At 37.2% G+C, this 16,469-nt stretch overlaps 1 protein-coding gene and 1 long non-coding RNA gene across 6 annotated transcripts in view; both read left to right on the forward strand.

Annotated features, from left to right (window-relative positions):
* LOC101789803 (SAM and SH3 domain-containing protein 1) overlaps positions 1-16,469 on the forward strand; it is a 544,938-nt gene that overhangs the window by 180,540 nt on the left and 347,929 nt on the right. The gene's annotated exons all lie outside the window — the stretch shown is intronic.
* Positions 1-16,469, forward strand: part of LOC113843205 (uncharacterized) — a 257,895-nt gene that overhangs the window by 170,813 nt on the left and 70,613 nt on the right. The window lies entirely within an intron of this gene.

The raw sequence follows: 16,469 nt of genomic DNA on the forward strand, positions 1-16,469 counted from the left end.
CAGACAGACAGAAAGACCCACACCTAAGGCTTAATGAAGCAAATGCATCAATTAAGTAATTAGTTTAAAAAGCAAAAGGGAATTTAATGTAACTTTTACTCACTAAACCTTAGGATGTCTTGCTAATTTACACATTACATTTTACTCATAAGGAGGTTAATAGATTGTGTGCTTGCGACTGCATTTACGTAGATAGTAAAAATAATGGACATTGAAAAGGAAATTTGTAAAACTGAAGTACGATGCCTACTATGAAGGAGTAGTTTGCTCTAAAATAAATCTTAGCATATGAAACTAAAATGTTGATTAAAAAAATCATGCTTTGATTTCTCTAATTCAATTGCAGGAAGAACTTCAGTAAAAATAGAGGGAGAATATCATGTCTCGGATGCTATGTTGTAGTACCAGAAATGATCCTTACAACAGCAGATTTTAGTTTTCCTGTGTTCAGAGCTGATTACCTCTGTTAGGGAAGTAGAATTTTCAACCTTTCTTTCTTTTTTTTTTCTTCAATCTTTTTCTTTTCAACTTTTTTTTTTTCTCTACTTTACAGGATCCAGATGTTATGACTCTTTAAATGTTCCCTGTTACAACTAACCTTTGCAAACTTGAGCAGCTATGGTTGTATGTGCTCACCATTGTATTGCAAATGCAGGAAGGGACAAGTGAAGGGAAATTATTACTGCAATCATGTCTAGGTTTGTACTGTGACATGAGCTGCTTTAAAAGAGCAAGTAATCCATACCCATTTCTAAAAAAGCACCTAGCACCTCCTTCCTCTCCTTTGAATTATATACGATATATTTTTGATGCGTGAGGGTTGTTCTTTTTTATACACACAATATTTATTACCCTCACTGTTCTAAGAAACTTGTAGAATACTACAGTGGAAATGCAGAAAAAATTTTTTCCAGTTTTGTCTATTTTATAGTACTAATATGAACTACGTACTATAGTACTAATGTGAACTAATGAAGGCCCAAACAAAGGGGCATCAGTATAACAGGAGTTAAAATAATGAAATTACTGAGAAATGTCACATGTCTTTATAACCTGATTTTGCAGGCTTTTGGTATAATCCTTAATCACTGAGTGTCCTTAAATCTAAAGTTCCCTTGTATGAGGATTTTAATCAAGTACTGTATCAGTGATACAGTTCTTGATGCTCTCATCAGAAACTCCTTGCAGATCGCACTTTGATCATTTGCAGTCTACCGTTATTACTTTCTCACATTGGGAAACATCCAAGGAAAATAGCTAATGAAAGGCATTCCATCTAGTTAGAACTCTGACCTTGAATTCTGAGATCTTGTCTTTGCATGCAACATCTACTGTTGGAGGCTGATTGGTAACTGACTTTTCTTTGAAGGCATAGAAGGTCTTACTTATTTTTCTAAAAGAGGGATTTTCAGAGACTCGTCGAATTCTTCAAGGTTCTTTGAAAATCCCAGATTAATTCTTGATTCATTTGTCTATTGACTGCACAGCTTTTTTTCCATTATACTATTAGCCTCTATCTTCAAGTAAATTAAATTGTGTTTAACTGGATTTTATGGATATCTTTCTTAAAGGTACTTGTAAAGGTTTTTAAAACTCAATTTATAACTATTTTATACAGCTTAACTCTAACTCAAAACTGTAAATTCCTCAGACTGACCCAAAAACTTGAGTCATACCTACAGAGGAAAAGCTTACCATCAGGCTGTTCTGGCGATTAGCCTTCTGTAAATGAACAGCCAATCCTACATGCATGTTTGGGGTACATCCGTATGACAGCTAAATGCCAGCTGAGGACTTCTGTACTTCAGTAGAATAGCGATAGTGATGCAGGAATTTACTTGCTCGATTCAAGTTTGTGTGAACTATAACCTAGTTGCAACCTAGTTGTGAGAAACACAATTTTTGACAATAAATCCTTCTTAAATAGACTAGCATGCCCCTCAAAAAGCAGTTTGTACGCCCATAAATCACCAGAGAGTGTGTTTGAACCAAGGTCACTTGGATGTAGTCAATCTATTCCTGCTCACCATTTTATATTTGCTTTCTCATTTCCCTCCCATGCTTGCTACCTCATGGTGCGACCTCAGTCCAGAAAGCTCTAGCAAAGTCTGTGAGCCAGCTGGTGTCCCTGCATGACCATCATTTGGCCTGCCTTCCCCAGAGGAACCATCTCGTCTTCACACCTGCCTTTACTGCCATTACTCACACTGCCACAGGCACAAAAAAATAACTGGAATATGCGCAAAGAGGTTCAATTAAGCTTTTTGTTGTTGTTGTTTTTATTTCCAGTTTCTCTTTATTTGTGCCAGATTGGCTTAGCCTGCAAACTTACTAAGCCCTAGCAATGGCTTTTATCTCAGCAGTGTTGCTGAGGGTGTCCAATTTCTCGCCCCATTGGCCTGCCAGCTCCACTGGACTGTCTCAGTGGTTGTGAACCTGTCAACACTAAAGGACAAGAGGGCAATATTTTGTTGAATAGCTGTAAAGCCACTTCAGCAAAGCTGTAAGAATTGCAGAATGTTATTGTACTAGCATGTGTAATACCATTTGAATCTTTCACAATATTGATACTAAAACGTAAAAATCATGATACTGCAAATATATATGGTACTTTGAAGCTATTTTGGTTGAAATTTAAGGGTCTGAGGGTCTCTCTCTTTCCTCACTAACCATCTGTCTTCCAGACAATCTAGGTTTTACTTTGCAAATGAGGTTATTTCTCTTGGAGATTGTGCCTGACATCACCAGCTCTTTTGCTGCAGCTTTTGAGGCCTTTATCCCCTTCATCAGTGTTCCCCAGCTTCATTCCAGATCCCTCCAGCATCCCCTGATTCTTCACTTGTGGTGTTGTCCCTATGCTTAGACTAGGCCAGGATGACTTTAGCGTAACAAAAGGTAGCAGCTTGATGAGAGCCATGTACCACGTCTAATACCAGCACTGCGACAGAAATATTAACATTCAATACCTTTGATAATACTAGCAGGTTTCAGCATACTGCTGCTTCAGGAAGAGGCTCCAAGCAATCAAGTTTGTTCCTGACCCTTTGTCTATTACATGTATGGTCCTTAGCTACCCAAGATGATGGTTTTTCTTGAAAGTGGAAGTATTTAAGGGAAAAAGGGTATTAGAGGAGTTCATCGAGTGAACAATCTTATTTAATATTCTCCTTAATGACCTTGACTCATGAATGAAATTTTCTGATAAAGCAGAGATGGGGTCAGTCTCAATGCAGAGGAGGAGTTGAATAACAAGAAGGATGAACTGGGTAATTTTGAGAGCTGATAAGAATAAAAAAAGAGATGAATTTAAATAGCACTAAAGACAAAGGTGTTCATCAGAAAGAAATAATAATTTCTGCTATATCCTGAATTTTCATCAGTTAGAATAAAATGACCTAGTGCATAAGGCCTTCATAGGATGTTTATGAAATACTGATGAGATTTGGCTGTGCGAAACATGATAGCAAGAGACATGTGATAAGGTATTTCTAGCCTTTGCAATGAGTAGTATCAACTACTTAAAATATTGATGAGGTTCCTTCCACAATGCCACAGGCATGTCTGTCATCAAGAAGGATGAGAATGATATTGAAATCACTGCAAATAAGAGCTCCTAGGATTATTGCAGGCTATCAGGAAAAGGACATGTTTGTTGTCAGCCAATTGCATGTACCTCTTGCATAGAAAATTTCTGCAGGTATTGAGACAACAACTGCAACAGCTTTCCATTTGGAACAGGAAATCTAACCAGATTTAAGATGACACTTGATAAAGTTATAAACAGGATTATGTGATACAATTGATTGTCTGGTATACCGGGGACTAGATTAGGTGGAAGGCAATTGCTTCAAGTATATGTTATTTTCTCTTCGAAGAGATCTCTTAAGTTTCCAAGCACTGAAAATATAATTTCAAAATTCATATCAGAACCATGCATTCTCACAACTAGTTAACCTCTACAGAAGAGGTGTCAAAGGATAGAGCTGTGAATATCTATTGACAGAAATGTTTACCTTTTAATTATTTATTTTTTTCCATAAGGATTCTGTATGGTTGTGTTTAAAATCTGGGCCTCCTTTGTCTGAAAACAAAACATTTCTCTCCTGGAGTTTCACAATTTTTCATCATCCTAAATCACGCCTGTCTGTGTTGGCTTTTCAGATTCACCATCCCTTCTTGAAGGTTATGGTAGTGTGGACTGACTCCAGTCAATGCCTTTTTGTCCCTTTTGCCCCTTTGGTGTTTTTGTTTATTTGTTTGTTTTTGTTTTGCTTTTTTTTTTTTCTAATCTGCAGTGTACATCTGGATCATGACAGGAAATGCATAAGAAACTTGTTGATAATTATAATATCTGTGTATAATGACACAATCTTTCAGCAGAAGATACCTTTCAACTGTCTCATCGTTTTTCCAGAGTTTACCTTTATTCTCAGCCACAGTTTGATTATTCTAAAAAATACTCCTAGTTTTAATTCAGATGCAAGAGGAAAAGTTTCCATTGATTTTTTTTTTTATTATTATTATTTTCTTTTTCTGAGAATTTCGAAGTATTTGCTCTCAAGGAACTCCAATTACTTTGACAGTGACCAGATAAAATGCTGGTTACTTTCCAAGCTCTCGTTAAAGATCATTTCAAAGATCTCAGAAAACAGGCATCTAACAAGTACTTACATCTGAACAAAAAAGGTCAGCAATTTTACCAGATCCAGTAGGATTCATGGGAATGAGAAGAACAGAGTCTCTAGACAATTCACAGGTAGGTAATCTTTCATGTACTATCACAGTTTTACCAGATTTCATCATCCTTAAGCAGTTTTTTCTCAGATTCACAGACATTAATGTCTTAGGCTTCAAGACAAGAAACTGAAGGATTTACCTTCCAGACAATAAGCATCACTGTACAGTCAACATTAGAAAATAATTTTTAAAAATCACTTATGTGTTCATAAGGAATTTGACCTTTATTGTGTTTTAGAAAGGACAAGAATTCAAAATTCATTTGAGGAATACATTAGTGTTCCTGTACTATTAATTATATCTGTATCCTAGTTTTCTGAAGTTTTGGGTTTCAGTGGAAAAAACATTCAATTTTTCCTTCCAGTTCTGGATCTGTTTCCAAGCATGTTCAAATCTCCCAAATTCTTAAACTATGTCTGAATGAATAAATATAGAATTCCAGCAGGAGGCTATCATACTTAATCATTTTTACTCTCATTAGTCCCTGAACCCTTGATATTTTTACAGGTGGGAGAGTCTATTAAAAATAAATAAATAAATATCAAACATTTCCTATTAGCTGTCATAGTGGCCCCATAGAATTAGTATGTATTGACAGTTTATGCATCTAGAATGCTTATGTGCACATTTTTTTCTTTGGATGCTGTGGTTTTTCAGGCCAAAAGCAGGCTTTTCTTCCCTCTGAAACAATTTGTTGGAGTTACCAAAAAAAAAAAAAAAAAAAGCCTCTAAAAGCCTCTACCTGTCTACTAACTAACTGCTGTCCGTTATTTTCAACCTGTATGCATCAAATATTTCTGAGTACATGTAATTCTTTGGAAAAGATTACACTTGGTCACGTAAGCAACTTTTCTGCTTCTTCAGAAAAGAGTGGTGTTTCAATTGTAACAACTTGCTGCACATTTTCTATGTTTTCAGTGTACCTACTTGGCACTTTAAAAAGGGAAGTTGTTCAATAAATGTCAACATTGCATCCTCACAATCCCAGTCAGCCTGTCTCTGTCCTATTAAAATTTCTCCAGAGTTCTTCCTCTCCTCCTGCATAGTCTTCCTGGCTGGGCATGAGTCACCTGCTGCTGGGACTGATTTTGAGTTCTGGACATGCTTCTTGCCAATCCAATTTCTGCTGCTCAAAACGGGCAAAATATTCTTTCTACCTGTACTTTCAGAAAAAAAAAAAAAAAAGAAAAAAGAGAGAGAAGCATACACATCTTATTCCTCTATCCAGGTGATATATAAGAATTCTACTTTCTTTTAAAGCTTAGTTAAATGTTTAAAGAAGTTCAAAACAGAGAAAAGAAAACAAAAACAAACAAACAAAAACGATCTAGGTTCTAACTAACAAAATTTTTTAAAAAATAAATAAAAATCCAGCTTTTCCCCTTATTTGTACTTTTTTACTATGAGTTGTATGGTTTGACCATAACTGGATAAAGGATCTTTGAGTACTACATGAACTTAGTGAAGGAAATATGCTTTATTATTCAGAACATTTTTAACAATATTTTATCTAGAACAATTTAATAAGTAATCATGAAAAATATCCAGATGTATTAGTCATATAACATATGTGAGCATCAAATGGGTCACATGGCAAGATGTGCTTTGCAGAACGTGGTAAGTAGATCATTTTGACTTCTTAGATTTCAAAACAGGGAAGAGGGTTGATAATTTTAGTTGACCCAAACCCAAGATTCTGCAAAAGAAAATCTAGAGATATGAAAGATTGTAGAAGAAATCTCTGGGGGAAGTAGCTTAGAGGGAAAGAACACAATGACAGCATGGACAGAGATATTGTTCTATAAACTGTCTTCTGTTTTGTCAGTAGAAGGAAGAACTTCACTGAAAAATAGAAGTACTGTGTGGCAGTCTGCTTTTAATAAATGTTTGCTCTTTTTTAGGGCTCCCACAGGGCTGCTCTAGATTAGCCTGTAGAGAAGTTGCTGAAGTAAGAGAAATATGTAGCCCTCCTTGAGCAGTCTTGCTCTAGATCTCTGTCAAGCAGTGTCTTCTGCAAGTGTAATCTGTTCCCAGCAAGTGATGGTGGTTGAATGCATGACAGGAAACTGAAGTCAGTTCTTTTAGGAAGCATAAAATCCAGTTGACAAAAAGGACTCTGATTTTTGTGCTAATAGGTTATTCAGTATTAGGCATATCTGGGGGATTTTTGAGACCCTTTTCTGAATTTAAAAAACATAAAACCTAATAGATCTTACTCATTGAGATTCTGTCACATTACTCCCTGCCATATGAATCAATAGTACTTTTTTCATTTGTTTTTCCATTGTTTTATTATCCTTCTCACAAAAACCTTTTAACTCCAAATACAGTCTGGAGGCATTTCATAATCAGGTAACTTTGGATGGTTATCAGCTATGACTACAAGTTCCAGTGAAGAAAATACTGGGTGACTTTTTTTTCTCCTTCTTTCTCCTGTATACTGCTCCAAAAGGCACCAACACATGGAACTTCAGCCTTTGGACACAACAGTTGCCATGGGAATCTGAATGTTTAACCCCCAAGTCCTTTGCAAAAGTACACCTTCCTTGTGGCAAAGATGTTTCTATGGAAACATTTACTGGAGGCCACAGAACTTACGTGGGATGTGCCATAAGACTTCTTTTGCACATTATCTGTCTTAAATATGTCAATATAGGTTTAGTCATATTAAGCCAGATAAAGGTGAGGAGAAATGTTTTCCTTGGTGACTAGACTTTCCAGGAGTTACTGAACACAGCTCATCAGAATTTTACTTTATTTTAGGTTTTTATTCTGTATTCTTTCATTATTTCTGATGAGGTGCACTGTTCTTCGGCAGCAGTCATTGTCTGAATAATATTGGCCAATCGTATTATCTTCAAAGAAAATATAACAGTATCACTTTTGGTCCTTCTTTAATAAACCAAATAGGACTTTTAATTTCTGAGAAGATGTTAGTGGTGTTTTTCAGCTTCCTAAGATGTCACTTTCGTATTTGAAAGGAAGTTACTATCTGTAGCAAATGTAATGGATTGAGGGGTTAAGTATGGGTTTTTATTGTTTCTTTTGATTCACTATAGATCATTGTCACCTCTGATAATGGTTTTCACCTTAAAAAATGAGATGACACTTCCCAAATTAAAATGGGCCATGTTTTCTCGCTGAGAGTCATCCATTGATGTCGGCTTCCATTTACAGCTGAGCCTGAGCAGGCAGCAGTGTTCTTGCCTTGTAATAAATAATTTTGGGTTATCATCATTGTTTTATTACTGTGCTATCAGCCTTTATATTTATTCCCATCCATCAGTGAAGGGACTCTTATTGCTGCCAGGTATGTGGGCCCATTTTGTTTCCCTGATTGTTTCAAAATACTGGTGCTGGCTTTGCATCAGCCATTACTTTGCTATCACCATTGAGAATAGCTACAATATGGGTTATTATTAATGTCGATCATTTTCTGTTGGCAAGGGTACAAAAGTCAGCTTCAGCCAACACCATGTTACTTTTAACTGGAATCTTAATCAGATCATCTTCCTTGGCCAGGGAAAGGTGTAGAAGAGAAAATCAGATGAGCTACAAGAATTAGGACAAATAAAGGCATTTTGTGAATGCATTTGTGACAAATTAGCTCAGACTACAAATAGAGATTGATTAGTTTGGGTGAAATGGATCGGTGCTTGGTAACATAGGGGTCAGACTCATCAAGTTTAATGGGAGGGAAGATATGTTTAGAACTGATGTTAGCTTTTCTTCTGACATTAACCCTAAATTGAAAATCAAGCCTGCAATTAGCATTGTGGAAGCTTATCATATATACAGTCTTCTTGGGTAAGAAGCATCTATTCTTGCTCAGAAGCTAGATAAAATACAAATTCTGAAAGTGATAGGCAAACTGAGTCATACCCAGTAGAACTACTGCTTCTTGTCACCTTACCCCCAATGACAGCAGTTAGTTAGGCACCAGCATCCCTTCCACTCACTGAGAAGCCTGCAGAATCTTATTCACTAGATTTACTTGAGATGAGTCCTATAAGTCTGCTCCATTAAAATACTCAGAACTGCTTGCAACTGTGCAATTGATACTAAGTTTATTTATTTTTTGATATTGGACGCATAAAAAGGAGAGAAGAAAATATTTCCATCCTCTACCTGTTGGCATTTGGAGCATTTCATTCAAGAAAACATTACTTTCTCCTGCCTAATAATAAAGGTGCCATGAAATTTAAAGCTTTACATGTAAAAAAAAAATAAAAATAAAAATTGCACACATTACTATCTGGTATTAAAAATTCTACTTTGAAAAATAAGCAATTTGCTTAAATATGGAAGCAAAGCCTCAATGCAAAGTCTCAATGAGGCATCTGAAATTATTCAAGTACTTTTTAACAAGCATTCATTGCCATGCATAAGTTAGGTGGCTGTGCACACAATCTTTTGATCCTTATGTGTACCATTTGGTGCTCAGTTTCAGACTGTCTCAAAATTGGAACATTTGTTTTCTTAGCTGGATTACTTAGAAATGTGTTTTGCCAAGACTTTAAGCAAGCCAAATATTTATAGATTTTGGTTACTAAGGATTCTTCCCTGGGTAAAATTTTTCAGACCTCTGGAGTTAATGTATTAAGCCAGTTTACATAGAAGGTGGTGAGAAATGCTGTATTGCTACCTGGTCCCCTTCCTACATTTCCTTGGTTAATTTCCATCCATATATCTTTAATTCTCTGTAATAAATCATTTCCATGTTTAAAATAATTGGTTTAACCCTCTCAGAATTAAATATTTTCTACCCAAATGAAGTCAGTCATCTCTAGTATCTTGGCAAAATCAAATTAATTAATGCTGGACTTTACTCATTCCTTAGGTCTTCTCTGCTGTTGCAAGAAACTGTACCCTAGATAACTAGCAGGCCTTGTGGGCACCATTTCTTTCTCTTTACTTAAGCCTGCTGCCCCCTCTTTTTAGCATTTTAAAAACTATGTCATACTGTCTTTCCATGCCCAGGAGGAAGGATGAGGTACAAAGGTTAGTATAAATCTTGTCGTCTTGTAGACAGTGAGAATATGGCTACTTCTTCATTTCTTTCTTCTCTTTCCTAACCTTCTGTCTCTGGTAGCATCTTGCTTTTTGTTATACTTTGGTTCTCTGTTCCCACTCATACTTGTTCTTCTTGGAGTGCAGTCCACTAATTGAAGACAGAGATCACGTGAAAGGACAAAAGGCAAATTTTCTTCATGACATGAAGGAAAATGAAGTCTTGATTATATATATATATGTATATATAAATAAATATATATTTTTTTCCATTGTTTTAGGAGAGATAATGCTAGAATTAAATAAGGGGTGTGGCATGAAATCTGCAGTCTGGGAATCCTCCCTTGAGACTGCACTGCCTCTGTGCTCCTCTTGTGTCCTAGGAGCAGAGCAGTTTTCATAAAATGAAGGAAGAGAACTTGCTGTTAAGCCATGTTCCTCCCCTTTTTCCATAGCCAGTGGTGAGCTTTCCTTACTCTGTGAAGGGCCAGAAGAGAGCTGTCATTTTTGCCCTGTCAGTGGGGAAGCAGTCCAGTCCTGTACATAGGGTTAACGTAGAGAGGGTTTCACAAGTTGTTTGGGCTACAGCCTATACCATGGATCCAGACCTTTTCTACAGCATTTAATTTGGAGTAAGGGTTTAGCTGAATGAAGAAAATGTTCATTCAAATAAAATTTCCATTGAATTCTTGTGGCACGTTGGTAGGAAAGCTCACGCAATTGATATTATGGAGAGCTAGGGGAACACAATTGGTATTCCGATAATAAACCTTCTCTTTGTGGCACCTGTATTTAATGCATAATTAAAGTAGAAGTTTCCATTATATGGTTTTGTATCCTGCAATGATCTCTAAGAACTTCTATCAGTTTCAGAATCTGTTGGATTTCCTGCAATATGGAGTATTTCTCTCTTCCTTCCTCCACCCAAAAGGACAGGCATTAGATAATATTTACCTGAAAATAGTATTACTGAAGTGGAGGAGCATATGTGCTCCTATAGTTGTGTCTAAATAAGAAAAGAATTAAATGAAAATTGGGATTTCAGCTAGGCTGACATGGAAGAAAGAGCATTTTTCATTTTAAGAACTCATTTTTTATAGGAATAATGTATAAAAATGTGTTGTAATGAAGATTTGGTAAATTATAATTGGTAACAATGTTGTAACTTGATAGATTTTTCTGTCAATGCACTTTTATTGTGACCATCCTTTCTTTCATTTCTAGTTCTCATTTATGTCAAGTAAGGGAGCAATGACACTTAATATTGTTTGTGCATGTTCAACAAGGAATAGCTAGTTGGGGTGAATATGGGTAAATTTACACATACCTAGTATCTTGGCAACACTAATGCTAAGCCCTTCAATATTTCCACAGTGGTAGTATCATTATGGTGACAAGATAAAAGCACAAAAGTTCACCTTTACCATTGTATTGGGTTTACATGGCAAGGATTTGGTATCAAGGGCCTACAGGGGTGGCCTCTGTGAAAAGAGCCCAGCAGCTGCCCCATGTCAGATCAGAGCCAGCTCCAGCCAGCTCAAAAAAAGGACCCACTGCTGGCCAGAGCCAAGCCTTGGAGTGACAGTGGGTGGGCCTTTGTGAGAGCAGATTCAAGAAAGGGGAAAAATATAATAATAATAATAAAAAATAATAATATATAAAAAACCTGCTGTGCAACAGTGGCTAGGAGAGAGGAGTGAGAACCAGCCCTACAGACCCCAAAGCCAGTGGAGAAGGAGGGCAGGAGGTGCTCTAGGCACAGAGCAGCAGTTCCCCTGCAGCCCATGGAGGAGCCCCCGGTGGAGCAGGTGGATGTGGCCTGGAGGAGGCTGCTGCCCATGGAGAGCCCCCGCAGGAGCAGGCCCCGGGCCGGAGCTGCAGCCCGTGGAGAAGAGCCCATGCAGGAGCAGGGGGTCTGGGGGGAGCTGCCGCCCAGCCGTGGGGGACCCGTGCTGGAGCAGTTTGCTCCTGGGGGATGGATGGACCCCATGGTATGGAGCCGTGTGGGAGCAGTGCTTGAAGAGCTGCTGCCTGTGGGCAGCCTCTGCAGTTCAGGAAGGATGGCATCCCGTGGGAGGGACCCCACGGGGAGCAGGGGCAGAGAGGGACTGTGAAGGAGCAGTGGAGATGAAGTGTCAGGGGCTGACCGCAAGCCCTGTTCCCTGTTCCTCTGTGCCTCTCAAGGGAGGAGGCAGAAGAAGATGGATGGGGGGGGAGGTGTTTGTAGTTTGCTTTTAGTTTCTCACTGCTCTAGTCCACTAGTGATAGGCAATAAATTATATTAATCTCCCTATGCTGAGTCTGTTTTGCCTGTGATGATAATCATAGAGTGTTGTCCTTATCTCAACCCCGAGTCCTTTCCATTGTATTTTCTCCCCCTTTCCCTTTGAGGAGGGGGAGTGAGAGAGTGGGTGTGGTAGAGCTCAGCTACCCAGCTGGGTAAAACCACCATCAAGCATTCCTCTGGTAAATCTTAATCTTTAATGCAGGACTGAAAAAGCTTGCTCTGGTCCTGATTCAGGAGAGCTTTCAGACCAAAGACTTTAGTTTCTGCATACCTTTTTAAGCAACGTAGTTCATAATCATGCTCAGGTTATTTTGCTGAATCTGTTTTTTAGAGAGACAAGTTTGTATGTTATTTTTCATTTGGGCAGTTGCTTATACAGTTATCCAAGACTCCCAACTCAGCTTCTTGGAGCTTTCCAAACAAGTGCAGTGGTAAGTTGCGTGTTACTTGGGCCAGACAAGGTTCTTAAGTAGAGGATTTATCATTTTACTAATTTATAAACATTTCTTGCAATGATGTTATCTGCAGGGGGATTGTTGGGGGTGTTTTGTCTCATCTTACCTAACCAGCAATTTCAGCATCACTTATAATAATAAATATAGGGATCCTTAATACAGCGCTCTATTCCAATTTAGATATCCTGCATACACAAAGTGTTCAAAGATTCATGACTATGTTTTGCACTATCTTAAGTAGTAACCAAGGTAGGAGATACCATTTTTGTTCTATAGCAGCAAAATAGTTTAAAAATGTATGAATGAGCAGACTTTATTTGTTACTGTATCAAGTTTTTCCATAATTAATTTTGTCAGGAAGATCTAATCAAATCAAATAGTGGTAAAGGGTGACAGTAATACATGGAAGTACGTCAAATACATAGGTATCTTGAGAGACATTGAATGTTTTCAATTGCCTGTTGAAACTGTAAAATATTGTAAAAGGCTGTATTTTGCATGATGTGTAGTAACAGATTATTTCAAGGTGTTTTTTTTTTTTAGTGATGTTTAAGTATTTGGGGGTTCTCATGTGTAGTGCCATAATACTGATCTCCTTAGGTAAAACTGTATGTGTTGGATTAGTTGAAATCTATTAAGAGAGAAGCAATTTTTTCAGCATTACAGTGTTTGAAAACTAAGTTTAGTTGTGGTCAGAGGCTGAATAAATTAGTAATGAATCATAGTGGCAAACTTAATATTTGTGGTTTGCTATTCTGTCTTTATGTGTTGGGGTAACTCCACAATAGTACACCTGCAGGCAGAAGATGTCATGTGAATGACCACCTTGTTTCAAAGGAGAGATGAAAACTTCAGACTTATTCTTAAAGGTGGAGCAGTCCTACCACCTAATGCTCCAATTAATTCCAGCCTTTATTAAATGATAATGGACACAAAGATGGAACTACCATTTCATCCAGGGAATTTAATTCGGGGATATACAATAAAAGAAATTAATCAATTGATCATTCTTTCTTGTCTTTTACAAGTTAATTTTGACAAAATTCAGTTGTAATTTATGTGTTTCTAGCTTTCTCTTATATAATAGTGGTGTCAAAAAAAATACATATTAGGATGGGAGAGTACTATTGGATTATCTTCTCTGTTATCTCAAATATATAAAGCAGATTGGGTAAGAGGCAATATCAGGTATCATGCATTCAGGGATTTATGTATTTTTTTCAGCACTATTAACTTTGATTTTGCGTTAGTTTGTTGTTCCTCAAGGACCTGATAGCTTGGACAGAGGTTATCCAGTAACTACTAACCTTGTCTGTGTTACTATTGATTCAGTCTTTCAGGCATAGTTAAAAAGCAAAGGCAACTTTGAAAATAGAAATTGTGTCACAGTCTACTGTAAAGTGTTTATCAAAGCAAGAGTGAAAACTAACCAAATATGCCTTTCTGTCTCCTTAAACTATGGGGTTCATTGTAAATAAACACAGATGCTTTAAATGAGCCCTATGCACCCATATAATTTTTGGATTTTGTGTTTCTTGATAGGCAATAGAAGTCTTTTTATGCTTGTTCACACTTATTGGTTAAATATTGAATTTTAAATCATTGAGGAAATATAGGAGAGGGAGAAACAGTGGATCTGTCACTTTGACCTGGTCAGCATTCCTCATGTTTAGCCTTCTGGAGAGGCTTCTGGAAAAGGTCAGTCTTTCCCAAGAGCCACTGAACCCCACTTCTGTCACTTGTGGCAGAGCAGAGCATCTCAGAAAGCAGAAGCCTTCAACTGAACACAGCCTCAGAGACCCTGGGAAAGCTGGAAGCTGATGGGCTTTGGGAAGCTCAGCCTGAGCAGGTGAAAAGAGGGGCTTTCCCACGCCCTCTGATAAGATGATGAGCAATGTGGTTAAACCTAGACACTGAAAGCCAGTGAGCACAAGGCAAGGCAATAGCTTATCTTTGAGCCTTTTGATTTACTCTTCATCACTCTGCAGTTCTGAATTTCTTTAGTTGCAATTATCTTATTCTAATAATTATTTCTGTTTTCTAAGAAAAAATATTAGAAACTGTAAATTTCCAATTAAAGACCGCAAATATTTAGTGTCTTCAGAGATGCTCAGAAGATAGAGGGTGGCAGTTGTTTCCCAAGGCTCCAGCTGACTTGAAATCATGTCAGAATTTTCTTCACCCACTTTCCAGTTTGCACCATTAATCTAACATTCAAACCATCATAACAGAAAAGGTTAGGGAGTCAGAGAGGAAGGCTTGTAGTGATCTCTTGTATCTTTCAGCTGGCCAGATAGGGTTGCCCTTTAAGTCACACATGCTGTAGCACATTTTGTGTCACCTTGTCCAGTCTATTAGGAAATTAATTTCCTTTCTATTATATTCTTTCCTTAATCTCATCATATTTTCATTTCTGTATCTTCCTTGTATCACCCTAAGTACTCTAGTCAGTCTACATGCTGCTTTCATACCTTTGCAAATCATTTTAATAGAGGTTGTTTTGCAGAAAGGATTGGATATATTAATTTACATTTAAATGGTAAGTTTTATCCCAGTCTCTAGGTGTTTATTGGTGCTACTGTAAAATCATAGCACCTCCAAACCAATGCATCAAGTGAGAACTTGGCAAGCTGTAACCGCTTGTTCCTGTGGCATTCCCCAAAATTCATGTAGTCATGAAGGAAATCCTTTGGCTTAACATCCACCAGCGCATAACCACCTCTCTGTGGATGAGGTGGTCATCCTCTGTGTGGATGAGAGGTCTACCATTGGCTGTGCTCCTCTGGCCAGTACTGGATAGGGCAGCATGAAGAAAGATGTTATCTGAGTGAGTCCCAAGATCTTTGACAGCAAGATTTGCCTCACAAAAAGCTAGTTCCAGCATTTAAATATTCTAAATGTTCACATATTTTTCTGGAACAGCATTTTTATATATTTATTTTTATAAGTCGATTCATAATAATTTAATCACACATCACAGTTTCTACTGTGCATTTTTCTCAGCTGTGCAGTTTAAGCAATGTGTATGGAGGGGCTTGAGCAACAGCACTGGGGGAGAAATGGGACAGTGAAAGCTCAGGGGAGTCAGTACATCATCTTCCTACATTAAAATGATACTGCAGAAGTAGTGATATTGTTCTTACTGAAAGCTATTCTAAATAAATGAAATATTCCACTAGAGGAAATGGAAAGCAAATTTGTTTTGACTTCACAACATAACAGTAAATATCGTATAATATTATATTTTCAGTTGTGTGAAAGGGAACGTTTGCTATAGTCAAAGGAACAACATATTTCTGTGGTAATAAATATCCTTAAAAAGAAAAAAAAAAAATCAGTGTTTTTGTTTGTATGCTTGTTTGTTTGTTTTCAAACAAACAACATGTCTTTAACAAGGAAATGGAGAAAAAAGTCATTATTTTCACTCGACAACTAATCATTATGCCCTTGCTGTGGTAAACATATATTTCTCTCAGTTTGGCTGCATTACATAATAAAATATTCTGGTTTCAGCAAGTGTGTTTTCTGCTGAGTGTTGTGAAATTTAATAGAGAAGTAATGTCTTATTGATGCTTAGTTTTTGTGACCTTTTCCGTCTTGTATTAGTGACATATTGGTCCTCTGTCTCCTGTAGTATGGGATTCTAATGGATAGGATAGAATGGGTCAGATAATGAAAGTCCCTGGTACATTAACTTTCAATTTCATGAATGTCTGAATACTGCCTGGAAGATGAATAACGGGCATTTCCTTCCTTTTGCATTTTAACATTTATGACCTGGTTACAATTTGTGTGTGTGTGTTACCTCACAACAGGTCTTATATTATAGTATTAAGCTGTGTGCTCTGCTTTTGGCAAAGAGAAAATCTTGTAATTTGCAGAGGGAGGCAGATAATGCCCAAATGCTTCTGTGTAAGACAGTCTAATGCCGATTTTTTATTAGCAAGCACATATATATATATATATTATTTATTTATTTA

Source organism: Anas platyrhynchos, chromosome 3, assembly GCF_047663525.1.
Source record: "Anas platyrhynchos isolate ZD024472 breed Pekin duck chromosome 3, IASCAAS_PekinDuck_T2T, whole genome shotgun sequence".
Classification (NCBI taxonomy): Eukaryota; Metazoa; Chordata; class Aves; order Anseriformes; family Anatidae; genus Anas; species Anas platyrhynchos.